Below are 27433 nucleotides of genomic sequence, written 5' to 3'. Positions count from 1 at the left end.
AGTATACTAAACCGGCTAATTGGGAATAGACAAACTGTAAAAAGCCCTCTGAGAAAGCCCCCCCTCTAACCTTTGTTAGTACGCTTTTCTGTGGTCTGCCTGTTGATGTATTTTCCGTTTGAACAGTGCACAACATGAAGAGACGGAACACTGGCGGCTTGTCACAATGCCCCCCGATGACATCACAATAGCGCTGCTGCCTAGAAAGACAGCTGCACAGCAGAAATTGCTCTTTGGGTAGGAGGGTGGGCTAGTGGAAGGAGGGGTCAAGCCGTTTTTTTCCTGGGTGGTAGGGGGATCACAGGACAAGGGATGCGGGGGGTGAGAAGGGTTCAGAGGGCAGGGTTTGGGGGCTGGGAAGTGAAGGGAAAAGATTAGGGTTTGGGGATGATGAAAGGGCTTTCTACAGGTAAGGATGGCAAAGGGTGGCAGTGACGGAAAGTCAGGCGACCTGTCCTGTCCGTCTTTTTGTATCATGAATTGGAAAGACTGCAAGGGGCAGGGGAGGTGCTTGTGTGGCGCCCCTGACCTGGTCAGGCACCACTGAGTACTGCACCCATGCTGGGGACAGTACAATACAGGTAATCCAGAAGGCTGACAGGGGTGTGGAACACAGGCGCATAGTGACCAGGTCTCACACATGTACCCATGAGAGGACCCCTGGGGATCCCAGGAGGGGGCAAGCCTTCACCTTCACCGGAATAGTGGAGGGGGTAGAGCCTCCATCTCCTCTCAAGGGGTGTGGTAAGAGAGTCTGGTTGCTAGGTGGCGTAGGCAAGAACAGGAGAGGAGGGGCAGTGAGCCAGTTCAGTGTAGAGTCCAGGGAGCTCGAGTGAGGAGCAGACCCCTGGTGCTGTGCAATCTGACAGCGTCCGCGCAGTGGCTACAGACGGGGGAGAACGGTCAACTAGGAGTGCTGCCTGAAAGCCAGCTTCAGCTAGAGAGTGCACGGAGTGGGAAGTAAGGAGACTGCTAGAGAGCACCAGGCCCAACCGGGCGGCAGATCCCGAAGCGAGGATAGATTCACCTTTCCCTGCTAAACCTGCCGGTGTGGGGCTCTTACAGCCCACACCACAACACTACAAAAGCCGCAGCCACGTAACCACAAGTTAGGGCCCATAGGTCATAGGAGGCAAGAGGCTGGAGTGGCCTGGTCCAGGGAACAAGCACACGGCAAAACAAGAAGGGGAGAGAGGCTTGGAGCATCTTCCCTGGGTGACCCCCATAGGGACTCAAAGTCGGGGTTACCCCAAACCACCAAGGGCTAAGGAAGGCGAGTCAGTAGTCACCCTCATAAAGTCAGCCTGAAGGATACCTGGTTCCACCTGGTTCATCCCAGCTACGCCCGGGTCACTCACCCTGCCATCAAATGTGAGTAAAAACCCTAAAAGACATCCTGCCTGTGTGGTCATTCTGCGACTTGTGGTACTACAGCTTTACACAGGGCCCTGGGGCTTGCCTCACTCTCAGGAGGCTACTACATCCAACTGCACCTACCATCAGCCCCAGGCAACCCCTAACCTGCAGTGGCGGTCCCCACTGACCGCAATACTGAGAGTGGCGTCACGACATTCAACATAGAAGATTCCTACCTGTGACCAGCACCAGCCGAGTGGAGTCCCTGAAGGTATGAACCGACACAACACCTGCGGGGCTTCAAATCTGGCGTCACGAACAGGATAAGGACTAGACCTGTTCAGACAGGTGACCATGTGCCTGGGCGGTCCGCTTGAAAAATTGGAAGCGCCGCCATATTGCCACCATGAAAAGCGCGCTGAAAAACAACAGCAGCCCGCGCTGGAAGAAGTTACCGCCCACGAAGAGGTGTGGCTACCCAGAGATCCCCTGCAGAGTTCTGACCTTGCTGCTGAAGAGAGCGGAAGCGTCGAGAAACGGCGGAGAAGAGGAGAAGCCACAAGCCTGCTGCTGCAGAGAAAGAAAATGGAGTCCAGGCGCGGATACCCAGAACCAGGCTCTGCTGCCTGGTGGTGCCGGGAGCTTGCCATCTTCTGTAACCAGCTGGAGGCCAGGATACAGCGACAGCTCTATGAGGGACGCAAGGAGCTCCTAGAAATGGCTGCAGCGGTCCGGACCTATGAGGAGGGAGCCGCGCGACGCCTACCAGACCGGGTGGCGACAACTCAGACCCCAGAGCTACCAACAATGGGTGAGTCGAGTGATGCCCCGGCCAGCGCCAGTGCCCCGACCCCTGCTGCTACGCCCGCGGTCCCAGAAGAGGCACCCGGCGCGGCGCCGCTGGACCAGGCCGCAGCCACGCTAGATGCGGCCCGCCAAATCCAGGCCGCTGCGGCGATGCCCCGCCTGTCCCGCAGGGCTCCGACTACCACGGCAGTGCTCATCCGTGCTGCAGGTGTGACGCTGACCCAGGCTGCCACCCTGCTGAACCCGGTCCGCCAAGACCCCAACGCAGCAGCGACGCTCGTCCGCGCCGCAAGTGATATGCTGAACCAGGCCGCAGCCCCGCCGGGTGCGGCCCGCCAAGCTCCGATCACTGCAGCGACGCCCGGCTCAGCCTGCATAGAGCCCACCGCAACAGCAACGCTGAACCAGGCCGCCGCCATACAGGGCGCGGCCCGCCAAGACCAGGCCGCCGCCATACAGGGCGCGGCCCGCCAAGACCAGGCCGCCGCCATGCCAGGCGCGGCCCGCCAAGACCAGGCCGCCGCCATACAGGGCGCGGCCCGCCAAGACAAGACAGATGAATCATTTACCCCGGCCTGCAAGGCCAGAGCTGACACCGCTCCCCAGTCCACAGAGGCCCCTGACAGGAAGCCCATGGTAGGAGAGGAGTGTGACTACTGGCGGCTGAAGGCTGACATGGAGGCCAAGTTTCCCCAGTGGTTGGTGGATCTGTACCTGCGCCCTCCACGCACCTCCAAAGAGATTCAAGCAACCCCTGCAGCCGCGCCAAAGAGTCCCCCACCTGGGCCTGCCGAAGAACATCCCTCCCCGGCGCTGCCACCGCCGGAGTGCCAAGAAGAACTAAGGGGGAGAGGAGGCCAGGAAGCAGAAGGGCTGACTCCGACGCCAACCGCAGCAGACCCCTACTCAGAGCCGGAGATGCTGCCCTATTCCCGCTGGGAGGAGGAAGACTTGACACCGTCAGCAGATGAAGATCAACCCAAAGACCTCACCTGGGAGCCCACAGGCATGAATCCAGCCCGCAAGACACGGCGCAGCAGAGCCAAGTATCCTCCAGCACCACAATCCCCAGAGCAGAGAGAAGTCACGGTCAGAGACCTGGAGGAGAAAAGGTGCCTAAGAAGGTCCAAAGCCCAGGCCAGAGGACCCCTGTGTTATGGCGTAGTGGAAGATTTCAATCTGAGAAGTGGTTATGGATTCATTGTAGCCCCTGGCATCAAGGAGGGGATATTTGTTAACAGGAGAGATGTAAGCGCTCATCTGCCTAGAGGACACCCTGGCAGAAATCTAAAGATGGGAGACTCAGTCCAGTTCACCATGCATCAAGGCGAAAGAGGATTGTATGCCCTGGACGTAGCGCTATGTCCCAGCAAACCTTACAGCCATCCCATGCTACAAGAAAGACAAGAAAGACAAGAAAGAGAAGACAGAGATGAAGAACCAGAGGTAGAAACAGATGAAGATCTAGAAAGAAAGGACAAAGAGCCTACAGATGAAACTACCTCAGAGGATGACAAGGAGCAAGAAAGCAGCAGGTGCCATAGCCCTACAGGCCAAAGCCCTGGTACAGAGGAGTAAAGTAAAGAAAGAAGTTACCAGTTGAAGTTTTGACCAGTTTGACAAGTTGAAAAGTTGCAACGTTATTGTTTAAGCATGTGCCCACAAAAACTATTGTGAGAAAACCATAAACCTTAAGGCTATGAACTGGCTATAGCCACAAACTCTCGCAGTGTAAATAGTTACACCAGTGGCACCACCACCAGAGCCAGCCTGTTTAGGGGCTTGGCTCGTCTGCAACCAGAGGGGGCCCGTCCGTATATAGGGCCTTGGCTCACCTGCGACCAGAGAGCATGCCTGTTTATGGGGCCTGGCTCTCCATCACAAAGAGGGTACCTGGTCAGCACCAACTGTGGAGGCCGCCTCTACATCCTGCCAGAAGAGGCTGAAGGCGCGGATCCACCAGGCCAGGTATACCCTGAAACCACCAGCCCATGTAAGCCGCCTCTACATCCTGCCGGAAGTGGCTGAAGGCGCGGCCAACGTAAAAGGGTTTTGGGTGGGTTAACGGACTTGTGGGTGGAGGGTGGTGATGTCTGATACCTGGTGATCTTAAAATGTTTTACCATGTTTTAATGTTTTATGCATTTTAAAATGTTGTCTTGCAGCCCGAGGACGTGCTGGTGATAACTAAGGGGGAATGTGGCGCCCCTGACCTGGTCAGGCACCACTGAGTACTGCACCCATGCTGGGGACAGTACAATACAGGTAATCCAGAAGGCTGACAGGGGTGTGGAACACAGGCGCATAGTGACCAGGTCTCACACATGTACCCATGAGAGGACCCCTGGGGATCCCAGGAGGGGGCAAGCCTTCACCTTCACCGGAATAGTGGAGGGGGTAGAGCCTCCATCTCCTCTCAAGGGGTGTGGTAAGAGAGTCTGGTTGCTAGGTGGCGTAGGCAAGAACAGGAGAGGAGGGGCAGTGAGCCAGTTCAGTGTAGAGTCCAGGGAGCTCGAGTGAGGAGCAGACCCCTGGTGCTGTGCAATCTGACAGCGTCCGCGCAGTGGCTACAGACGGGGGAGAACGGTCAACTAGGAGTGCTGCCTGAAAGCCAGCTTCAGCTAGAGAGTGCACGGAGTGGGAAGTAAGGAGACTGCTAGAGAGCACCAGGCCCAACCGGGCGGCAGATCCCGAAGCGAGGATAGATTCACCTTTCCCTGCTAAACCTGCCGGTGTGGGGCTCTTACAGCCCACACCACAACACTACAAAAGCCGCAGCCACGTAACCACAAGTTAGGGCCCATAGGTCATAGGAGGCAAGAGGCTGGAGTGGCCTGGTCCAGGGAACAAGCACACGGCAAAACAAGAAGGGGAGAGAGGCTTGGAGCATCTTCCCTGGGTGACCCCCATAGGGACTCAAAGTCGGGGTTACCCCAAACCACCAAGGGCTAAGGAAGGCGAGTCAGTAGTCACCCTCATAAAGTCAGCCTGAAGGATACCTGGTTCCACCTGGTTCATCCCAGCTACGCCCGGGTCACTCACCCTGCCATCAAATGTGAGTAAAAACCCTAAAAGACATCCTGCCTGTGTGGTCATTCTGCGACTTGTGGTACTACAGCTTTACACAGGGCCCTGGGGCTTGCCTCACTCTCAGGAGGCTACTACATCCAACTGCACCTACCATCAGCCCCAGGCAACCCCTAACCTGCAGTGGCGGTCCCCACTGACCGCAATACTGAGAGTGGCGTCACGACATTCAACATAGAAGATTCCTACCTGTGACCAGCACCAGCCGAGTGGAGTCCCTGAAGGTATGAACCGACACAACACCTGCGGGGCTTCACACTTGTGCCCAAAAGGAGGAGTTATTCAGATTCATTGCAGTGGGCGGCGGCTGCAAAGCGCACCATTCTTCGTGTTTTTGCTGTGCAAAGCAGCCTTTTCAAGGGTTGGCTTGGGTGACAAAATGTCTTCTGTAGGCGTGGGTTTGTCTCCCTCTCACTCTCTCTCCCTAAGATGTGTCCGGCTGAGGCCAGGGTGCCACTCGAGGCCCAAACCAATTCTGGTTATCGCTTCTCGGCCTTTTGGCTAAGATCAAGTGTAGTGTTGTTCGAAGAGGTGGTTTAAGCTCCAGGCCACCTTAGTACAATGATACAATGCACACTGGAAGGTTGCGCTTGCTAGTACTCTGGGTGGATAGTATATTCATCTAGAGGAAAACATGGCCCTACCAGGATCGAGGCTATTAGACTGAGTAAGGGTGGGGGGCTATGGTACAACGTGCCCCAGGACTGACGACCCTGGAGTGAGTCTGAGCTTGCTGGCTTGGGACCCCGGCAAGCCTTGGGCTCTGTAGCACACCGTACCTTGCCTTTTCATACTTTTTGAGCATATTATCCTATCCCGGCCTTCTGGCTAGGAAGGGAAATTTTTATAATCCCGGTCGGAGGTCTGGTCAGCTTTGGGCTGAGAAACTAACACCCGGTTGGAGGTCTGGGTCAGCTTCGGCTGAGAAACCAACACCCGGTTGGAGGTCTGGGTCAGCTTCGGCTGAGAAACCAACACCCGGTTGGAGGTCCGGTTAGCCTTGGGCTGAGAAACCAACACCGGTTGACGGTCCGGGCAGTTTCGGCTGCGAAACCAACAACTAGTAGCTCTCTACTCCACTTGGGTAAGATGCCTGGGTGGACGCTGGGAGCAACGACAAGGCTCAACCAGGCTTCGGCTTGGGGGAGCACCGAAGATCCCTGACCCTTGCTGTGGCCTTCTGGCTCGGAGGGACGGGGTTGATTTTTGGGGACCCTCTCCTCACGGTGGGGTCCACACGAATCCTAGCCTTTGCACTGTTTTTGGTGTGACTTCGGTCATGCATTTTTTGTGGTGCTTTGGAAAGCTTCATTAAATCAAAATCTGTTCTTATCAGTTTAATATCTGATACGTCCCCTATCTGGGGACCATATATTAAATGGATTTTTAGAACAGGGAGATGGAAAAAGAGCTTGCTCTGTCCACTCCACGCATTGACCTGGTATTGCAGTACCTCCAGGAACGGTGCACCCCTTCTTAACCCAGTTTCCAAAAGCAGAACTCAATTCACCTGATTCATATTAGCACGATTAACGAATTGAAAGAAAGCAAGCAACTTCATATGCACCTCATTTTGGCCCATTCACTTTTCACTTTTTACTTGCTTTATTCATCCAAATAGCAAACTCATCACCACTCAACTTCACCAACTCTGCTATGTCCCGTGCAGTATCTTGTTCTCAGTCTAATCTAGATCATGTGCAATTGAATGGAATAGATCCCTTTTGGACAAAGTGGAGTCAGCTGCTGCAGTGACCACAGGTGTGTTGCAACCTGCTGCATAGCCTGATACCGCAATATAAGGAACGTCAAATACTAAGAATGGGCGACCTATGAAAGAATTAGTACTTTCATTAAGTATACTAAACCGGCTAATTGGGAATAGACAAACTGTAAAAAGCCCTCTGAGAAAGCCCCCCCTCTAACCTTTGTTAGTACGCTTTTCTGTGGTCTGCCTGTTGATGTATTTTCCGTTTGAACAGTGCACAACATGAAGAGACGGAACACTGGCGGCTTGTCACAATGCCCCCCGATGACATCACAATAGCGCTGCTGCCTAGAAAGACAGCTGCACAGCAGAAATTGCTCTTTGGGTAGGAGGGTGGGCTAGTGGAAGGAGGGGTCAAGCCGTTTTTTTCCCGGGTGGTAGGGGGATCACAGGACAAGGGATGCGGGGGGTGAGAAGGGTTCAGAGGGCAGGGTTTGGGGGCTGGGAAGTGAAGGGAAAAGATTAGGGTTTGGGGATGATGAAAGGGCTTTCTACAGGTAAGGATGGCAAAGGGTGGCAGTGACGGAAAGTCAGGCGACCTGTCCTGTCCGTCTTTTTGTATCATGAATTGGAAAGACTGCAAGGGGCAGGGGAGGTGCTTGTGCCCAAAAGGAGGAGTTATTCAGATTCATTGCAGTGGGCGGCGGCTGCAAAGCGCACCATTCTTCGTGTTTTTGCTGTGCAAAGCAGCCTTTTCAAGGGTTGGCTTGGGTGACAAAATGTCTTCTGTAGGCGTGGGTTTGTCTCCCTCTCACTCTCTCTCCCTAAGATGTGTCCGGCTGAGGCCAGGGTGCCACTCGAGGCCCAAACCAATTCTGGTTATCGCTTCTCGGCCTTTTGGCTAAGATCAAGTGTAGTGTTGTTCGAAGAGGTGGTTTAAGCTCCAGGCCACCTTAGTACAATGATACAATGCACACTGGAAGGTTGCGCTTGCTAGTACTCTGGGTGGATAGTATATTCATCTAGAGGAAAACATGGCCCTACCAGGATCGAGGCTATTAGACTGAGTAAGGGTGGGGGGCTATGGTACAACGTGCCCCAGGACTGACGACCCTGGAGTGAGTCTGAGCTTGCTGGCTTGGGACCCCGGCAAGCCTTGGGCTCTGTAGCACACCGTACCTTGCCTTTTCATACTTTTTGAGCATATTACCCTATCCCGGCCTTCTGGCTAGGAAGGGAAATTTTTACAATCCCGGTCGGAGGTCTGGTCAGCTTTGGGCTGAGAAACTAACACCCGGTTGGAGGTCTGGGTCAGCTTCGGCTGAGAAACCAACACCCGGTTGGAGGTCTGGGTCAGCTTCGGCTGAGAAACCAACACCCGGTTGGAGGTCCGGTTAGCCTTGGGCTGAGAAACCAACACCGGTTGACGGTCCGGGCAGTTTCGACTGCGAAACCAACAACTAGTAGCTCTCTACTCCACTTGGGTAAGATGCCTGGGTGGACGCTGGGAGCAACGACAAGGCTCAACCAGGCTTCGGCTTGGGGGAGCACCGAAGATCCCTGACCCTTGCTGTGGCCTTCTGGCTCGGAGGGACGGGGTTGATTTTTGGGGACCCTCTCCTCACGGTGGGGTCCACACGAATCCTAGCCTTTGCACTGTTTTTGGTGTGACTTCGGTCATGCATTTTTTGTGGTGCTTTGGAAAGCTTCATTAAATCAAAAAATCTGTTCTTATCAGTTTAATATCTGATACGTCCCCTATCTGGGGACCATATATTAAATGGATTTTTAGAACAGGGAGATGGAAAAAGAGCTTGCTCTGTCCACTCCACGCATTGACCTGGTATTGCAGTACCTCCAGGAACGGTGCACCCCTTCTTAACCCAGTTTCCAAAAGCAGAACTCAATTCACCTGATTCATATTAGCACGATTAACGAATTGAAAGAAAGCAAGCAACTTCATATGCACCTCAATTTGGCCCATTCACTTTTCACTTTTTACTTGCTTTATTCATCCAAATAGCAAACTCATCACCACTCAACTTCACCAACTCTGCTATGTCCCGTGCAGTATCTTGTTCTCAGTCTAATCTAGATCATGTGCAATTGAATGGAATAGATCCCTTTTGGACAAAGTGGAGTCAGCTGCTGCAGTGACCACAGGTGTGTTGCAACCTGCTGCATAGCCTGATACCGCAATATAAGGAACGTCAAATACTAAGAATGGGCGACCTATGAAAGAATTAGTACTTTCATTAAGTATACTAAACCGGCTAATTGGGAATAGACAAACTGTAAAAAGCCCTCTGAGAAAGCCCCCCCTCTAACCTTTGTTAGTACGCTTTTCTGTGGTCTGCCTGTTGATGTATTTTCCGTTTGAACAGTGCACAACATGAAGAGACGGAACACTGGCGGCTTGTCACAATGCCCCCCGATGACATCACAATAGCGCTGCTGCCTAGAAAGACAGCTGCACAGCAGAAATTGCTCTTTGGGTAGGAGGGTGGGCTAGTGGAAGGAGGGGTCAAGCCGTTTTTTTCCCGGGTGGTAGGGGGATCACAGGACAAGGGATGCGGGGGGTGAGAAGGGTTCAGAGGGCAGGGTTTGGGGGCTGGGAAGTGAAGGGAAAAGATTAGGGTTTGGGGATGATGAAAGGGCTTTCTACAGGTAAGGATGGCAAAGGGTGGCAGTGACGGAAAGTCAGGCGACCTGTCCTGTCCGTCTTTTTGTATCATGAATTGGAAAGACTGCAAGGGGCAGGGGAGGTGCTTGTGCCCAAAAGGAGGAGTTATTCAGATTCATTGCAGTGGGCGGCGGCTGCAAAGCGCACCATTCTTCGTGTTTTTGCTGTGCAAAGCAGCCTTTTCAAGGGTTGGCTTGGGTGACAAAATGTCTTCTGTAGGCGTGGGTTTGTCTCCCTCTCACTCTCTCTCCCTAAGATGTGTCCGGCTGAGGCCAGGGTGCCACTCGAGGCCCAAACCAATTCTGGTTATCGCTTCTCGGCCTTTTGGCTAAGATCAAGTGTAGTCCCTTCATTGGGTTTTCCTTGGTCTTGGCTGGGAGGGGCCCAGGCTTGCACAACCGCCGGCCTCGGGGATTGTTGCGCCTTCTGGTGCTTACGTCCCCTTGTGCTGGTTGGTTCCCGGGCTCGGGGGGCGATCACTCGCGGCACTGTCGCTTTTGTGCGGTGACCGGCGTGCCTTCGGGCAATTATGTAAATATTGGGTGACTTGTCATCCAAACTCGATGGACCGCTGTTGGTATGATCGGATTGTCCCTGATGGGATAGCCAACTTAAAAAAAAATCTGTTCTTATCAGTTTAATATCTGATACGTCCCCTATCTGGGGACCATATATTAAATGGATTTTTAGAACAGGGAGATGGAAAAAGAGCTTGCTCTGTCCACTCCACGCATTGACCTGGTATTGCAGTACCTCCAGGAACGGTGCACCCCTTCTTAACCCAGTTTCCAAAAGCAGAACTCAATTCACCTGATTCATATTAGCACGATTAACGAATTGAAAGAAAGCAAGCAACTTCATATGCACCTCAATTTGGCCCATTCACTTTTCACTTTTTACTTGCTTTATTCATCCAAATAGCAAACTCATCACCACTCAACTTCACCAACTCTGCTATGTCCCGTGCAGTATCTTGTTCTCAGTCTAATCTAGATCATGTGCAATTGAATGGAATAGATCCCTTTTGGACAAAGTGGAGTCAGCTGCTGCAGTGACCACAGGTGTGTTGCAACCTGCTGCATAGCCTGATACCGCAATATAAGGAACGTCAAATACTAAGAATGGGCGACCTATGAAAGAATTAGTACTTTCATTAAGTATACTAAACCGGCTAATTGGGAATAGACAAACTGTAAAAAGCCCTCTGAGAAAGCCCCCCCTCTAACCTTTGTTAGTACGCTTTTCTGTGGTCTGCCTGTTGATGTATTTTCCGTTTGAACAGTGCACAACATGAAGAGACGGAACACTGGCGGCTTGTCACAATGCCCCCCGATGACATCACAATAGCGCTGCTGCCTAGAAAGACAGCTGCACAGCAGAAATTGCTCTTTGGGTAGTAGGGTGGGCTAGTGGAAGGAGGGGTCAAGCCGTTTTTTTCCCGGGTGGTAGGGGGATCACAGGACAAGGGATGCGGGGGGTGAGAAGGGTTCAGAGGGCAGGGTTTGGGGGCTGGGAAGTGAAGGGAAAAGATTAGGGTTTGGGGATGATGAAAGGGCTTTCTACAGGTAAGGATGGCAAAGGGTGGCAGTGACGGAAAGTCAGGCGACCTGTCCTGTCCGTCTTTTTGTATCATGAATTGGAAAGACTGCAAGGGGCAGGGGAGGTGCTTGTGCCCAAAAGGAGGAGTTATTCAGATTCATTGCAGTGGGCGGCGGCTGCAAAGCGCACCATTCTTCGTGTTTTTGCTGTGCAAAGCAGCCTTTTCAAGGGTTGGCTTGGGTGACAAAATGTCTTCTGTAGGCGTGGGTTTGTCTCCCTCTCACTCTCTCTCCCTAAGATGTGTCCGGCTGAGGCCAGGGTGCCACTCGAGGCCCAAACCAATTCTGGTTATCGCTTCTCGGCCTTTTGGCTAAGATCAAGTGTAGTGTTGTTCGAAGAGGTGGTTTAAGCTCCAGGCCACCTTAGTACAATGATACAATGCACACTGGAAGGTTGCGCTTGCTAGTACTCTGGGTGGATAGTATATTCATCTAGAGGAAAACATGGCCCTACCAGGATCGAGGCTATTAGACTGAGTAAGGGTGGGGGGCTATGGTACAACGTGCCCCAGGACTGACGACCCTGGAGTGAGTCTGAGCTTGCTGGCTTGGGACCCCGGCAAGCCTTGGGCTCTGTAGCACACCGTACCTTGCCTTTTCATACTTTTTGAGCATATTACCCTATCCCGGCCTTCTGGCTAGGAAGGGAAATTTTTATAATCCCGGTCGGAGGTCTGGTCAGCTTTGGGCTGAGAAACTAACACCCGGTTGGAGGTCTGGGTCAGCTTCGGCTGAGAAACCAACACCCGGTTGGAGGTCTGGGTCAGCTTCGGCTGAGAAACCAACACCCGGTTGGAGGTCCGGTTAGCCTTGGGCTGAGAAACCAACACCGGTTGACGGTCCGGGCAGTTTCGGCTGCGAAACCAACAACTAGTAGCTCTCTACTCCACTTGGGTAAGATGCCTGGGTGGACGCTCGGAGCAACGACAAGGCTCAACCAGGCTTCGGCTTGGGGGAGCACCGAAGATCCCTGACCCTTGCTGTGGCCTTCTGGCTCGGAGGGACGGGGTTGATTTTTGGGGACCCTCTCCTCACGGTGGGGTCCACACGAATCCTAGCCTTTGCACTGTTTTTGGTGTGACTTCGGTCATGCATTTTTTGTGGTGCTTTGGAAAGCTTCATTAAATCAAAAAATCTGTTCTTATCAGTTTAATATCTGATACGTCCCCTATCTGGGGACCATATATTAAATGGATTTTTAGAACAGGGAGATGGAAAAAGAGCTTGCTCTGTCCACTCCACGCATTGACCTGGTATTGCAGTACCTCCAGGAACGGTGCACCCCTTCTTAACCCAGTTTCCAAAAGCAGAACTCAATTCACCTGATTCATATTAGCACGATTAACGAATTGAAAGAAAGCAAGCAACTTCATATGCACCTCAATTTGGCCCATTCACTTTTCACTTTTTACTTGCTTTATTCATCCAAATAGCAAACTCATCACCACTCAACTTCACCAACTCTGCTATGTCCCGTGCAGTATCTTGTTCTCAGTCTAATCTAGATCATGTGCAATTGAATGGAATAGATCCCTTTTGGACAAAGTGGAGTCAGCTGCTGCAGTGACCACAGGTGTGTTGCAACCTGCTGCATAGCCTGATACCGCATTATAAGGAACGTCAAATACTAAGAATGGGCGACCTATGAAAGAATTAGTACTTTCATTAAGTATACTAAACCGGCTAATTGGGAATAGACAAACTGTAAAAAGCCCTCTGAGAAAGCCCCCCCTCTAACCTTTGTTAGTACGCTTTTCTGTGGTCTGCCTGTTGATGTATTTTCCGTTTGAACAGTGCACAACATGAAGAGACGGAACACTGGCGGCTTGTCACAATGCCCCCCGATGACATCACAATAGCGCTGCTGCCTAGAAAGACAGCTGCACAGCAGAAATTGCTCTTTGGGTAGGAGGGTGGGCTAGTGGAAGGAGGGGTCAAGCCGTTTTTTTCCCGGGTGGTAGGGGGATCACAGGACAAGGGATGCGGGGGGTGAGAAGGGTTCAGAGGGCAGGGTTTGGGGGCTGGGAAGTGAAGGGAAAAGATTAGGGTTTGGGGATGATGAAAGGGCTTTCTACAGGTAAGGATGGCAAAGGGTGGCAGTGACGGAAAGTCAGGCGACCTGTCCTGTCCGTCTTTTTGTATCATGAATTGGAAAGACTGCAAGGGGCAGGGGAGGTGCTTGTGCCCAAAAGGAGGAGTTATTCAGATTCATTGCAGTGGGCGGCGGCTGCAAAGCGCACCATTCTTCGTGTTTTTGCTGTGCAAAGCAGCCTTTTCAAGGGTTGGCTTGGGTGACAAAATGTCTTCTGTAGGCGTGGGTTTGTCTCCCTCTCACTCTCTCTCCCTAAGATGTGTCCGGCTGAGGCCAGGGTGCCACTCGAGGCCCAAACCAATTCTGGTTATCGCTTCTCGGCCTTTTGGCTAAGATCAAGTGTAGTATCGTTCGAAAAGGTGGTTTAAGGCTCCGGCCACCTTAGTACAATGATGCAATGCACACTGGAAGGTTGCGCTTGTTAGTACTTTGGGAGGATAGTATATCCATCTAGAGGAAACCATGGCCCTACCAGGATCGAGGCTATTAGACTGAGTAAGTGTGGGGGTTATGGTGCAATGTGCCCCAGGAATGGACACCCTGGAGGGAGTCTGAACTTGCTAGGTTGGGACCCTGGTAAGCCTCAGACTCTGTCGCACGCCGCGCCTTGCCTATTCATACTTTCCAAGCATATTGCCCTATCCCGGCCTTCTGGCTAAGAAGGGAAATTTTTATAATCCCGGTCGGAGGTCCGGTCAGCTTTGGGCTGAGAAACCAACACCCGGTTGGAGGTCCGGGTCAGCTTTGGCTGAGAAACCAACACCCGGTTGGAGGTCCGGTTAGCCTTGGGCTGAGAAACCAACACCCGGTTGGAGGTCCGGTCAGCCTTGGGCTGAGAAACCAACACCCGGTTGGAGGTCCGGTCAGCCTTGGGCTGAGAAACCAACACCGGTTGACGGTCCGGGCAGTCTCGGCTGCGAAACCAACGACTAGTAGCTCCCTACTCCACTTGGGTAAGATGCCTCGGTGGACGCTGGGAGCAACAACAAGGCTCAACCAGGCTTCGGCTTGGGGGAGCACCGAAGATCCCTGACCCTCGCTGTGGCCTTCTGGCTCGGAGGGACGGGGTTGATTTTTGGGGATCCTCTTCTCACGGAGGGGTCCACACGAATCCTAGCCTTTGCACTGTTTTTGGTGTGACTTCGGTCATGCATTTTTGCGGTGCTTTGGAAAGCTTCATTAAATCAAAAATCTGTTCTTATCAGTTTAATATCTGATACGTCCCCTATCTGGGGACCATATATTAAATGGATTTTTAGAACAGGGAGATGGAAAAAGAGCTTGCTCTGTCCACTCCACGCATTGACCTGGTATTGCAGTACCTCCAGGAACGGTGCACCCCTTCTTAACCCAGTTTCCAAAAGCAGAACTCAATTCACCTGATTCATATTAGCACGATTAACGAATTGAAAGAAAGCAAGCAACTTCATATGCACCTCAATTTGGCCCATTCACTTTTCACTTTTTACTTGCTTTATTCATCCAAATAGCAAACTCATCACCACTCAACTTCACCAACTCTGCTATGTCCCGTGCAGTATCTTGTTCTCAGTCTAATCTAGATCATGTGCAATTGAATGGAATAGATCCCTTTTGGACAAAGTGGAGTCAGCTGCTGCAGTGACCACAGGTGTGTTGCAACCTGCTGCATAGCCTGATACCGCAATATAAGGAACGTCAAATACTAAGAATGGGCGACCTATGAAAGAATTAGTACTTTCATTAAGTATACTAAACCGGCTAATTGGGAATAGACAAACTGTAAAAAGCCCTCTGAGAAAGCCCCCCCTCTAACCTTTGTTAGTACGCTTTTCTGTGGTCTGCCTGTTGATGTATTTTCCGTTTGAACAGTGCACAACATGAAGAGACGGAACACTGGCGGCTTGTCACAATGCCCCCCGATGACATCACAATAGCGCTGCTGCCTAGAAAGACAGCTGCACAGCAGAAATTGCTCTTTGGGTAGGAGGGTGGGCTAGTGGAAGGAGGGGTCAAGCCGTTTTTTTCCCGGGTGGTAGGGGGATCACAGGACAAGGGATGCGGGGGGTGAGAAGGGTTCAGAGGGCAGGGTTTGGGGGCTGGGAAGTGAAGGGAAAAGATTAGGGTTTGGGGATGATGAAAGGGCTTTCTACAGGTAAGGATGGCAAAGGGTGGCAGTGACGGAAAGTCAGGCGACCTGTCCTGTCCGTCTTTTTGTATCATGAATTGGAAAGACTGCAAGGGGCAGGGGAGGTGCTTGTGCCCAAAAGGAGGAGTTATTCAGATTCATTGCAGTGGGCGGCGGCTGCAAAGCGCACCATTCTTCGTGTTTTTGCTGTGCAAAGCAGCCTTTTCAAGGGTTGGCTTGGGTGACAAAATGTCTTCTGTAGGCGTGGGTTTGTCTCCCTCTCACTCTCTCTCCCTAAGATGTGTCCGGCTGAGGCCAGGGTGCCACTCGAGGCCCAAACCAATTCTGGTTATCGCTTCTCGGCCTTTTGGCTAAGATCAAGTGTAGTATCTGTTCTTATCAGAACAAACTGAGCTAGCTACACTTGACGAGATACGATCAGGGAGACAAGCTCCGAAGCCCAGCCGAGACCGAAAGAGGGAGATCGGACGGAAGAAGAGCTTGGCAGAAAGAAGCAAGAAGACGAAGGCTCGGAGAAGACTTGGGGAGACCAGAGGAACTTCGAGGAGGAACACAGCGGGAGAAGACACCCGGAGAAGAATCCAAGATCCAGCTCCGGGAACTCAAGCAGGAACCAGCCATGGCAAGCAAGCCAGAGAAGGCAGCCAGGAAGGCTCAGGACCCAGGGACCTCCAGGAAGGCTCATCCAGAGGCTTCTTCGGCTCAAGAGGCCCCTACCTCCGACGCCAGCCAGCCGGAGGGAGCCCGGACGCCGCCTGAAAAGGCTCCAACCCTGGAGCCTTGGATGCGGCAGACGGTCGCCCTGAAGCTAAAGGCGGTGGATGGTAGGTTGCCGGACATGTCCAGCGACGTGTTCTGCAAGAAGATGATTCTGGATCAGGGCTTCTCCAGGGCGGAAACCCTGAGTGTCCAGACCTTCATGACTGGCATTTTTCTGGTAACCTTTGCCACGGTGAATGCCTGCAGGAGATACTGGGAGGCGATGAACGCAGCGATGCCGGACTCCCCTTTTCATTCTTTTTTAGGATCCTGTCCTATACAGAGGGATGAGAAGAGGATCACGGTCTCCATGCGGAACCCGCACACCCCAGGAAGAGACATCTCCACGTTCCTGGGACGTCTCTGCACAGTGGTGAGGGAGCCATCCCACATCCTTAACGGCAACGGATTCTGGACGGGTAAGTGGTCAGTAACCGTTCGACTCTACAGGGAACCAGCATCCGAGGATGGTCTCCAGCACCTGCCCCCGACATTCTCTCTGGGAAACTCCTTTGGTCTCATCTACTACCCGGACATGCCACACAACTGCAGGAAATGTGGCGGGAAAGGGCATTCGATGAAGACCTGCAAGGAGGACGCCTGCAGGGTTTGCCGGGTGACAGGACACAGCTCCAAGGACTGCCCAAAGAAGAAGACTTGCAACCTATGTGGACAGGCGGACCACCTTTACAAGGACTGCCCACAGCGGGAGAAATCCTGGGCAAGGGTTGCCGCGGCGACCCAGTATCGGGTAGTCACAGCTTCGTCGACCAAGGCAGCTACGACCAAGGCCACAGAGGCCAAGGACAAGGCGGCCAAGAACCCGGCGACCGTGGCTCCAGCCGATGCCCCAGCAGCCACGGAGTCCAGGGAAAAGAAGGGTAAGAAAACTGCTGCCCCCTCCCTGGTCCCCCCCCCTGTCACCCCTGTCCAAACCCCTCCCCCCCCGGCCAACCCTACTGAGGATTCCACTACCTCCACCTCATTTCCCTACTCCTCAGCTGGTCTCCTCACCCCCCCCCCAAAGCCCACTCTCCCTCCCCAGACCATGAGAGCAGAGGGCCTCAGCACTCTTGCACTTTTCACCGAGGAGGATTTTCCAGCTCTTGTCTCCTCAGGTACAGGCCAAAGGAAAAGGAAGGTGGAAGATAGTCCTGTCGCAGAACCTTCCAAGCTGTTCATTGTGGACCTTAACCCACCCCAGGAAGAGGAGGATGGCCTCCTCCCAGAACCGGACGTGTTGGAGCAGATGGTGGAGTCCCTTGTGGCCGAAGAAGAAATGGAGGAGTCGGAAGCCACTGAGGCACCATCCCTGCTTGATCAGCTAGCAGAAGAGGGTCTGCTGGAGATACCCTTACCAGCAGGTGCCAAAGAGGAAGAACCGCCCGACCGGAGTGGTAACTAAGGCACACCGCCTGCTCTAACTTTCTCTTTCCTCCAATGACTGCTAACATTAACATCTTTTCCATTAATGTTAGGAGCATCAGAGACAAGTTCCGACGTCAGACAATTTCTGCGTTCCTTAACACTCAGTCTAGTGATGTATTTTTCCTGCAGGAATGCTCCCTTCCCTCCTCTAGGTCCTTCAACCATCTGGCCAGGGAGTGGACCCATGGCCCATCCTACTGGTCTGGCGGGGGCGACTGTAGGTCCGCGGGGGTCGCCGTGCTGATCAGGGGAAGCGCCTTCACATTGGACTCTGTTCAGGAAATCGTCTGCGGCAGGTTACTGCTCGTGGATGGCACCTGGGCGGGAGAACCTGTCAGGTTCATCAATGTGTATGCTTCTCCTGTGAAGAGCGATCGACTGGAGCTCCTCCAAGCCCTGCGCCCTCAGCTCGCTACCGCCAGGACGGTAGTGATGGCCGGGGATTTCAACTGCCCGATTGAGGAGGATGGACGCAGTTCTGGAACGGCTGCCAAGTTGGACGTCACATCCAAACTGCTCATTGAGATGGTGACCGAAGCCTCTCTTGTGGACGTTGTTGGCTCCATCGGACACGGATCCGTGAACTATTCATGGTGCCGATCCGATGGCTCGCTGCGTTCCAGGATTGACTTTGTGTTTACCTCTCGGGCGGTTGGGCGGAGTGGGCACTCGATGGTCCCCTGCTTCTTCTCTGACCACAGAGCCATTCACTTTCAAGGTGTGCTGGGCCATGGCTTCCCCATTGGCCCGGGCTCCTGGAAGCTGAACTGCTCTCTGCTGGAAAAGGGTGAGATTCTGGAGGAGCTTAGAGCTGCCTACTCCACGTGGCGGGCCTACAAGGCGGGCTTCCAGTCTGTTTCTGACTGGTGGGAATACGTTAAACTCGAGTTCCGTTTCTTCTTTCAGGCAAAGAGTCAACAACAGGCGTGTCTGAAGAGGAGGGACTTCAGGAGACTCCAGCGTGAGCTGCGTTCCCTGCAGGACCTTCTTCGATGCGGCTGGGACGTGAGAGAGGAGCTGGAGGAGACTAAGAGGAGCCTGAAAAGGCACTTCGAGGAGGAGTCCGAGCGAATTGTCTTCCGTTCCAAAGTGGAGAACCTGGAGAAGGGTGAGAAATGTAACTCGTTCTTTTTCAGGAAACTCCACGCCGGTCACACGCCCATGAATGAACTACGAGACGAGAGTGGAAACATGCGACGCGGGAAAGAGAACGTGATGAAGGTCGTCAGCGACTTCTACAGCGAACTCTACGCCCGCAAGACTACTGACCCCGAGGCCGCCGATAAGTTCCTGTCAGGTATCACTAACCATCTTGACCCTGCAGACGCGGCGGCCATGGATGTTCCTCTGACGGTGGACGAGCTGCTCTCGGCCGCCAAATCCTTTAGTTCTGGCAGGACACCGGGCAGTGACGGCCTCCCAGCAGAGCTCTATGTAGCGCTGGGAGACCTAATCTGTCCGGACCTGTTAGGGCTGTATGAGGAGATGGTGGTGGAGGGCAGAATGCCTCCATCTCTGAGGGAAGGAATGGTCACGATCCTGTACAAGCGTAAAGGAGAGAGGTGCGACCTGAAGAATTGGCGTCCCATCACCCTTCTGAACGTCGACTACAAGATCCTGGCCAAGACGATGGCAACGAGATTGAAGACTGTTATCGGACGGATCATCCACCCGGATCAGACCTGCGGCATCCCCGGACGTCGCATCGCAGACAGCCTGGCTCTCATGCGGGACACGGTCGAGTACATCAAAGCCCGCCGGGTGCACGCAGCCCTGATCTCGTTGGATCAGGAAAAGGCCTTCGACCGTGTTTCCCATGAGTTCCTGGGCAAAGCTCTGCACAGGTTAGGTTTGGGTAACATGTTTTGCTTGTATGTCCAACTAATGTATTTTGATATTCACAGCTCGGTGTTGGTGAACGGCTGGAAGACTGACCCCTTCCCGGTCCTCTCAGGGGTCAGACAAGGCTGTCCTCTGTCACCTCTTCTTTTTGTTTGTGTTATAGAACTCTTTGCAGAGGCTATCCGGCGGAATGGAGAGATCAGAGGGATCACCGCACCAGGACCAGAACGCTTCGAGGTCAAGTGCTCGCTCTACATGGACGACGTGACCGTCTTCTGCGCGGACCGGCGCTCAGTCGACACCCTCGTCCAGACCTGTGAGACCTTCGGACGGGCTTCGGGAGCCAAAGTCAACTGCGGGAAGTCGGAAGCCATGCTCTTCGGGGACTGGCAGCCGGCCTCTTCCGCCCCCTTCCCTTTCAGCATCCAGCCGGAGTTCATCAAGGTTCTTGGAGTCTGGTTCGGGAAGGAAGGAGCAGCCCTCAAGTCCTGGGAGGAACGCTTGACCAAGATCACCCAACGGATCGGTCTGTGGAGCCTCAGACGCCTCACCTGTGAGGGCAAAGCACTGGTCCTGCGTAACGAGGTACTGCCCGTGCTGCAGTACACGGCCCAGGCCTGGCCCCCCCTTGCCACCGTGTGCAGGGCCATTACCAGGACGGTGTTTCGTTTTGTCTGGGGATCCAAGATGGACAGAGTAAAGCGGAGCATCATGTACAAGGATCCTCGCAAGGGTGGGAAGGGCGTACCCGATATCCCCACCCTCCTGCGATCCTCCTTCGTATGTGACTGCGTTCGCCGAACTCTGCGAGTCAAGAGAGGTTCCGCGGGTGGGTCCATGTCTCGCTTCTTCCTGCTCCCCCTTTGGAGACGGTTAGGCTGGGACAAGTGGGACAGCTCCTTCCCCTACAACTGGACGGCGCCATGGTTCTACGGAGACGTGGTTCGGTTTGTGAGGGAACACCAACTGGAGGGACTCAAGCCTGATTTGTGGAAGCCAAAGACTATCCACAAACTCATCAGAGCCAAGGACGAAATGGAGAACATTCCAGGACTTCATCACGACACACTGGAGACTGTTTGGACAAACGTGTCATCGGCTGGATTGACCAACGGGCACAAGGACTTGTCATGGATGGCGATACAGGGCGGACTGCCCGTCCGGTCATTCATGCACGCCCGGAACCTGTGCAAAACCCGGTACTGCCCAAGGTGCCCCTTCGTGGAGGAAACATCGCTGCACGCCTTTTGGGACTGCCGTTTCGCACAGCGCCTGTTGGTTGCCCTGGAGGATGACCTGAGGAACTCCGTCCCCAGAGGGAGCCTATCGTACCATTCCGTACTTTATGGACTCTTCCCTGGGACTCACACCGTTGGAGCCATCCAGGAAGCTTGGCGCCTTATGAACTGCTTTAAGGACGCTATTTGGGTCGCCAGGAACCGGCTCATCTTGAAGAGGGAGAGGATGTCTATCCAGGATTGCCGCAGGCTGATCCACAGCCTGCTCAGAGACTATTCCATCATGGACAGTCCGGACGACAGCGCCGAGGAGGAGGTTTAGACCTCTTCCATGCCCCCTCCCTCCTTTTCCCGTTATGTGCGTCTTTCAATAAAGCTTCGGGCCTGTGATTCCCCCACCCTATCCCCCTTTTCCCCTACCCCCATCCCCCAATCGCCGGTTCGTCGTTATTTATTGTCTAACTTTTTCTTTCAGCTTGAGTGTTATGGATAAGCATAGGAGTGTGATGTATAGTTTAGTGCGTCGTACTCTATGGCTATGTAAGAAGGATTGTATAGTTCTGTGTGTACGGGGCTGCGGCACTGTACACGGTTTGTTACCTTTTTGTGAGTAGTGCATGATAATAAAGATGCTGTTAAATCAAAAAAAAATCTGTTCTTATCAGTTTAATATCTGATACGTCCCCTATCTGGGGACCATATATTAAATGGATTTTTAGAACAGGGAGATGGAAAAAGAGCTTGCTCTGTCCACTCCACGCATTGACCTGGTATTGCAGTACCTCCAGGAACGGTGCACCCCTTCTTAACCCAGTTTCCAAAAGCAGAACTCAATTCACCTGATTCATATTAGCACGATTAACGAATTGAAAGAAAGCAAGCAACTTCATATGCACCTCAATTTGGCCCATTCACTTTTCACTTTTTACTTGCTTTATTCATCCAAATAGCAAACTCATCACCACTCAACTTCACCAACTCTGCTATGTCCCGTGCAGTATCTTGTTCTCAGTCTAATCTAGATCATGTGCAATTGAATGGAATAGATCCCTTTTGGACAAAGTGGAGTCAGCTGCTGCAGTGACCACAGGTGTGTTGCAACCTGCTGCATAGCCTGATACCGCAATATAAGGAACGTCAAATACTAAGAATGGGCGACCTATGAAAGAATTAGTACTTTCATTAAGTATACTAAACCGGCTAATTGGGAATAGACAAACTGTAAAAAGCCCTCTGAGAAAGCCCCCCCTCTAACCTTTGTTAGTACGCTTTTCTGTGGTCTGCCTGTTGATGTATTTTCCGTTTGAACAGTGCACAACATGAAGAGACGGAACACTGGCGGCTTGTCACAATGCCCCCCGATGACATCACAATAGCGCTGCTGCCTAGAAAGACAGCTGCACAGCAGAAATTGCTCTTTGGGTAGGAGGGTGGGCTAGTGGAAGGAGGGGTCAAGCCGTTTTTTTCCCGGGTGGTAGGGGGATCACAGGACAAGGGATGCGGGGGGTGAGAAGGGTTCAGAGGGCAGGGTTTGGGGGCTGGGAAGTGAAGGGAAAAGATTAGGGTTTGGGGATGATGAAAGGGCTTTCTACAGGTAAGGATGGCAAAGGGTGGCAGTGACGGAAAGTCAGGCGACCTGTCCTGTCCGTCTTTTTGTATCATGAATTGGAAAGACTGCAAGGGGCAGGGGAGGTGCTTGTGCCCAAAAGGAGGAGTTATTCAGATTCATTGCAGTGGGCGGCGGCTGCAAAGCGCACCATTCTTCGTGTTTTTGCTGTGCAAAGCAGCCTTTTCAAGGGTTGGCTTGGGTGACAAAATGTCTTCTGTAGGCGTGGGTTTGTCTCCCTCTCACTCTCTCTCCCTAAGATGTGTCCGGCTGAGGCCAGGGTGCCACTCGAGGCCCAAACCAATTCTGGTTATCGCTTCTCGGCCTTTTGGCTAAGATCAAGTGTAGTATCGTTCGAAAAGGTGGTTTAAGGCTCCGGCCACCTTAGTACAATGATGCAATGCACACTGGAAGGTTGCGCTTGTTAGTACTTTGGGAGGATAGTATATCCATCTAGAGGAAACCATGGCCCTACCAGGATCGAGGCTATTAGACTGAGTAAGTGTGGGGGTTATGGTGCAATGTGCCCCAGGAATGGACACCCTGGAGGGAGTCTGAACTTGCTAGGTTGGGACCCTGGTAAGCCTCAGACTCTGTCGCACGCCGCGCCTTGCCTATTCATACTTTCCAAGCATATTGCCCTATCCCGGCCTTCTGGCTAAGAAGGGAAATTTTTATAATCCCGGTCGGAGGTCCGGTCAGCTTTGGGCTGAGAAACCAACACCCGGTTGGAGGTCCGGGTCAGCTTTGGCTGAGAAACCAACACCCGGTTGGAGGTCCGGTTAGCCTTGGGCTGAGAAACCAACACCCGGTTGGAGGTCCGGTCAGCCTTGGGCTGAGAAACCAACACCCGGTTGGAGGTCCGGTCAGCCTTGGGCTGAGAAACCAACACCGGTTGACGGTCCGGGCAGTCTCGGCTGCGAAACCAACGACTAGTAGCTCCCTACTCCACTTGGGTAAGATGCCTCGGTGGACGCTGGGAGCAACAACAAGGCTCAACCAGGCTTCGGCTTGGGGGAGCACCGAAGATCCCTGACCCTCGCTGTGGCCTTCTGGCTCGGAGGGACGGGGTTGATTTTTGGGGATCCTCTTCTCACGGAGGGGTCCACACGAATCCTAGCCTTTGCACTGTTTTTGGTGTGACTTCGGTCATGCATTTTTGCGGTGCTTTGGAAAGCTTCATTAAATCAAAATCTGTTCTTATCAGTTTAATATCTGATACGTCCCCTATCTGGGGACCATATATTAAATGGATTTTTAGAACAGGGAGATGGAAAAAGAGCTTGCTCTGTCCACTCCACGCATTGACCTGGTATTGCAGTACCTCCAGGAACGGTGCACCCCTTCTTAACCCAGTTTCCAAAAGCAGAACTCAATTCACCTGATTCATATTAGCACGATTAACGAATTGAAAGAAAGCAAGCAACTTCATATGCACCTCAATTTGGCCCATTCACTTTTCACTTTTTACTTGCTTTATTCATCCAAATAGCAAACTCATCACCACTCAACTTCACCAACTCTGCTATGTCCCGTGCAGTATCTTGTTCTCAGTCTAATCTAGATCATGTGCAATTGAATGGAATAGATCCCTTTTGGACAAAGTGGAGTCAGCTGCTGCAGTGACCACAGGTGTGTTGCAACCTGCTGCATAGCCTGATACCGCAATATAAGGAACGTCAAATACTAAGAATGGGCGACCTATGAAAGAATTAGTACTTTCATTAAGTATACTAAACCGGCTAATTGGGAATAGACAAACTGTAAAAAGCCCTCTGAGAAAGCCCCCCCTCTAACCTTTGTTAGTACGCTTTTCTGTGGTCTGCCTGTTGATGTATTTTCCGTTTGAACAGTGCACAACATGAAGAGACGGAACACTGGCGGCTTGTCACAATGCCCCCCGATGACATCACAATAGCGCTGCTGCCTAGAAAGACAGCTGCACAGCAGAAATTGCTCTTTGGGTAGGAGGGTGGGCTAGTGGAAGGAGGGGTCAAGCCGTTTTTTTCCCGGGTGGTAGGGGGATCACAGGACAAGGGATGCGGGGGGTGAGAAGGGTTCAGAGGGCAGGGTTTGGGGGCTGGGAAGTGAAGGGAAAAGATTAGGGTTTGGGGATGATGAAAGGGCTTTCTACAGGTAAGGATGGCAAAGGGTGGCAGTGACGGAAAGTCAGGCGACCTGTCCTGTCCGTCTTTTTGTATCATGAATTGGAAAGACTGCAAGGGGCAGGGGAGTTGCTTGTGCCCAAAAGGAGGAGTTATTCAGATTCATTGCAGTGGGCGGCGGCTGCAAAGCGCACCATTCTTCGTGTTTTTGCTGTGCAAAGCAGCCTTTTCAAGGGTTGGCTTGGGTGACAAAATGTCTTCTGTAGGCGTGGGTTTGTCTCCCTCTCACTCTCTCTCCCTAAGATGTGTCCGGCTGAGGCCAGGGTGCCACTCGAGGCCCAAACCAATTCTGGTTATCGCTTCTCGGCCTTTTGGCTAAGATCAAGTGTAGTATCTGTTCTTATCAGAACAAACTGAGCTAGCTACACTTGACGAGATACGATCAGGGAGACAAGCTCCGAAGCCCAGCCGAGACCGAAAGAGGGAGATCGGACGGAAGAAGAGCTTGGCAGAAAGAAGCAAGAAGACGAAGGCTCGGAGAAGACTTGGGGAGACCAGAGGAACTTCGAGGAGGAACACAGCGGGAGAAGACACCCGGAGAAGAATCCAAGATCCAGCTCCGGGAACTCAAGCAGGAACCAGCCATGGCAAGCAAGCCAGAGAAGGCAGCCAAGAAGGCTCAGGACCCAGGGACCTCCAGGAAGGCTCATCCAGAGGCTTCTTCGGCCCAAGAGGCCCCTACCTCCGACGCCAGCCAGCCGGAGGGAGCCCGGACGCCGCCTGAAAAGGCTCCAACCCTGGAGCCTTGGATGCGGCAGACGGTCGCCCTGAAGCTGAAGGCGGTGGATGGTAGGTTGCCGGACATGTCCAGCGACGTGTTCTGCAAGAAGATGATTCTGGATCAGGGCTTCTCCAGGGCGGAAACCCTGAGTGTCCAGACCTTCATGACTGGCATTTTTCTGGTAACCTTTGCCACGGTGAATGCCTGCAGGAGATACTGGGAGGCGATGAACGCAGCGATGCCGGACTCCCCTTTTCATTCTTTTTTAGGATCCTGTCCTATACAGAGGGATGAGAAGAGGATCACGGTCTCCATGCGGAACCCGCACACCCCAGGAAGAGACATCTCCACGTTCCTGGGACGTCTCTGCACAGTGGTGAGGGAGCCATCCCACATCCTTAACGGCAACGGATTCTGGACGGGTAAGTGGTCAGTAACCGTTCGACTCTACAGGGAACCAGCATCCGAGGATGGTCTCCAGCACCTGCCCCCGACATTCTCTCTGGGAAACTCCTTTGGTCTCATCTACTACCCGGACATGCCACACAACTGCAGGAAATGTGGCGGGAAAGGGCATTCGATGAAGACCTGCAAGGAGGACGCCTGCAGGGTTTGCCGGGTGACAGGACACAGCTCCAAGGACTGCCCAAAGAAGAAGACTTGCAACCTATGTGGACAGGCGGACCACCTTTACAAGGACTGCCCACAGCGGGAGAAATCCTGGGCAAGGGTTGCCGCGGCGACCCAGTATCGGGTAGTCACAGCTTCGTCGACCAAGGCAGCTACGACCAAGGCCACAGAGGCCAAGGACAAGGCGGCCAAGAACCCAGCGACCGTGGCTCCAGCCGATGCCCCAGCAGCCACGGAGTCCAGGGAAAAGAAGGGTAAGAAAACTGTTGCCCCCTCCCTGGTCCCCCCCCCTGTCACCCCTGTCCAAACCCCTCCCCCCCCGGCCAACCCTACTGAGGATTCCACCACCTCCACCTCATTTCCCTACTCCTCAGTTGGTCTCCTCACCCCCCCCCCAAAGCCCACTCTCCCTCCCCAGACCATGAGAGCAGAGGGCCTCAGCACTCTTGCACTTTTCACCGAGGAGGATTTTCCAGCTCTTGTCTCCTCAGGTACAGGCCAAAGGAAAAGGAAGGTGGAAGATAGTCCTGTCGCAGAACCTTCCAAGCTGTTCATTGTGGACCCCAATCCACCCCAGGAAGAGGAGGATGGCCTCCTCCCAGAACCGGACGTGTTGGAGCAGATGGTGGAGTCCCTTGTGGCCGAAGAAGAAATGGAGGAGTCGGAAGCCACTGAGGCACCATCCCTGCTTGATCAGCTAGCAGAAGAGGGTCTGCTGGAGATACCCTTACCAGCAGGTGCCAAAGAGGAAGAACCGCCCGACCGGAGTGGTAACTAAGGCACACCGCCTGCTCTAACTTTCTCTTTCCTCCAATGACTGCTAACATTAACATCTTTTCCATTAATGTTAGGAGCATCAGAGACAAGTTCCGACGACAGACAATTTTTGCGTTCCTTAACACTCAGTCTAGTGATGTATTTTTCCTGCAGGAATGCTCCCTTCCCTCCTCTAGGTCCTTCAACCATCTGGCCAGGGAGTGGACCCATGGCCCATCCTACTGGTCTGGCGGGGGCGACTGTAGGTCCGCGGGGGTCGCCGTGCTGATCAGGGGAAGCGCCTTCACATTGGACTCTGTTCAGGAAATCGTCTGCGGCAGGTTACTGCTCGTGGATGGCACCTGGGCGGGAGAACCTGTCAGGTTCATCAATGTGTATGCTTCTCCTGTGAAGAGCGATCGACTGGAGCTCCTCCAAGCCCTGCGCCCTCAGCTCGCTACCGCCAGGACGGTAGTGATGGCCGGGGATTTCAACTGCCCGATTGAGGAGGATGGACGCAGTTCTGGAACGGCTGCCAAGTTGGACGTCACATCCAAACTGCTCATTGAGATGGTGACCGAAGCCTCTCTTGTGGACGTGGTTGGCTCCATCGGACACGGATCCGTGAACTATTCATGGTGCCGATCCGATGGCTCGCTGCGTTCCAGGATTGACTTTGTGTTTACCTCTCGGGCGGTTGGGCGGAGTGGGCACTCGATGGTCCCCTGCTTCTTCTCTGACCACAGAGCCATTCACTTTCAAGGTGTGCTGGGCCATGGCTTCCCCATTGGCCCGGGCTCCTGGAAGCTGAACTGCTCTCTGCTGGAAA

The 27433-nt window shown here is 53.2% G+C and overlaps 5 non-coding genes and 6 pseudogenes across 5 annotated transcripts; all 11 read left to right on the top strand.

Moving 5' to 3' along the window:
* The first annotated feature begins 6529 nt into the window (after positions 1–6529).
* Positions 6530–6725, top strand: LOC142260874 (U2 spliceosomal RNA). Its single transcript, XR_012728728.1, has one exon. It is a non-coding gene; the product is annotated as a U2 spliceosomal RNA (small nuclear RNA).
* Positions 6726–8641: 1916 nt separating this feature from the next.
* On the top strand, positions 8642–8835 carry LOC142260870 (U2 spliceosomal RNA). The gene has a single exon (XR_012728724.1). It is a non-coding gene; the product is annotated as a U2 spliceosomal RNA (small nuclear RNA).
* Positions 8836–10243: 1408 nt separating this feature from the next.
* Positions 10244–10416, top strand: LOC142260967 (U2 spliceosomal RNA; annotated as a pseudogene).
* Positions 10417–12332: 1916 nt separating this feature from the next.
* On the top strand, positions 12333–12526 carry LOC142260869 (U2 spliceosomal RNA). The gene has a single exon (XR_012728723.1). It is a non-coding gene; the product is annotated as a U2 spliceosomal RNA (small nuclear RNA).
* Positions 12527–13640: 1114 nt separating this feature from the next.
* Positions 13641–13782, top strand: LOC142260999 (U2 spliceosomal RNA; annotated as a pseudogene).
* A 697-nt stretch (positions 13783–14479) lies between these two features.
* Positions 14480–14675, top strand: LOC142260881 (U2 spliceosomal RNA). The gene has a single exon (XR_012728733.1). It is a non-coding gene; the product is annotated as a U2 spliceosomal RNA (small nuclear RNA).
* A 1114-nt stretch (positions 14676–15789) lies between these two features.
* Positions 15790–15893, top strand: LOC142260976 (U2 spliceosomal RNA; annotated as a pseudogene).
* Positions 15894–21322: 5429 nt separating this feature from the next.
* LOC142260860 (U2 spliceosomal RNA) lies at positions 21323–21530 on the top strand (annotated as a pseudogene).
* Positions 21531–22644: 1114 nt separating this feature from the next.
* Positions 22645–22786, top strand: LOC142260998 (U2 spliceosomal RNA; annotated as a pseudogene).
* Positions 22787–23483: 697 nt separating this feature from the next.
* LOC142260871 (U2 spliceosomal RNA) lies at positions 23484–23678 on the top strand. Its single transcript, XR_012728725.1, has one exon. It is a non-coding gene; the product is annotated as a U2 spliceosomal RNA (small nuclear RNA).
* A 1114-nt stretch (positions 23679–24792) lies between these two features.
* LOC142260974 (U2 spliceosomal RNA) lies at positions 24793–24896 on the top strand (annotated as a pseudogene).
* The last annotated feature ends 2537 nt before the right edge of the window (positions 24897–27433 follow it).

The sequence above is a fragment of the Anomaloglossus baeobatrachus genome, unplaced genomic scaffold (genome assembly GCF_048569485.1).
Source record: "Anomaloglossus baeobatrachus isolate aAnoBae1 unplaced genomic scaffold, aAnoBae1.hap1 Scaffold_201, whole genome shotgun sequence".
Lineage (NCBI taxonomy): Eukaryota > Metazoa > Chordata > Amphibia > Anura > Aromobatidae > Anomaloglossus > Anomaloglossus baeobatrachus.
This window is presented reverse-complemented; position numbering and strand designations above follow the sequence as displayed.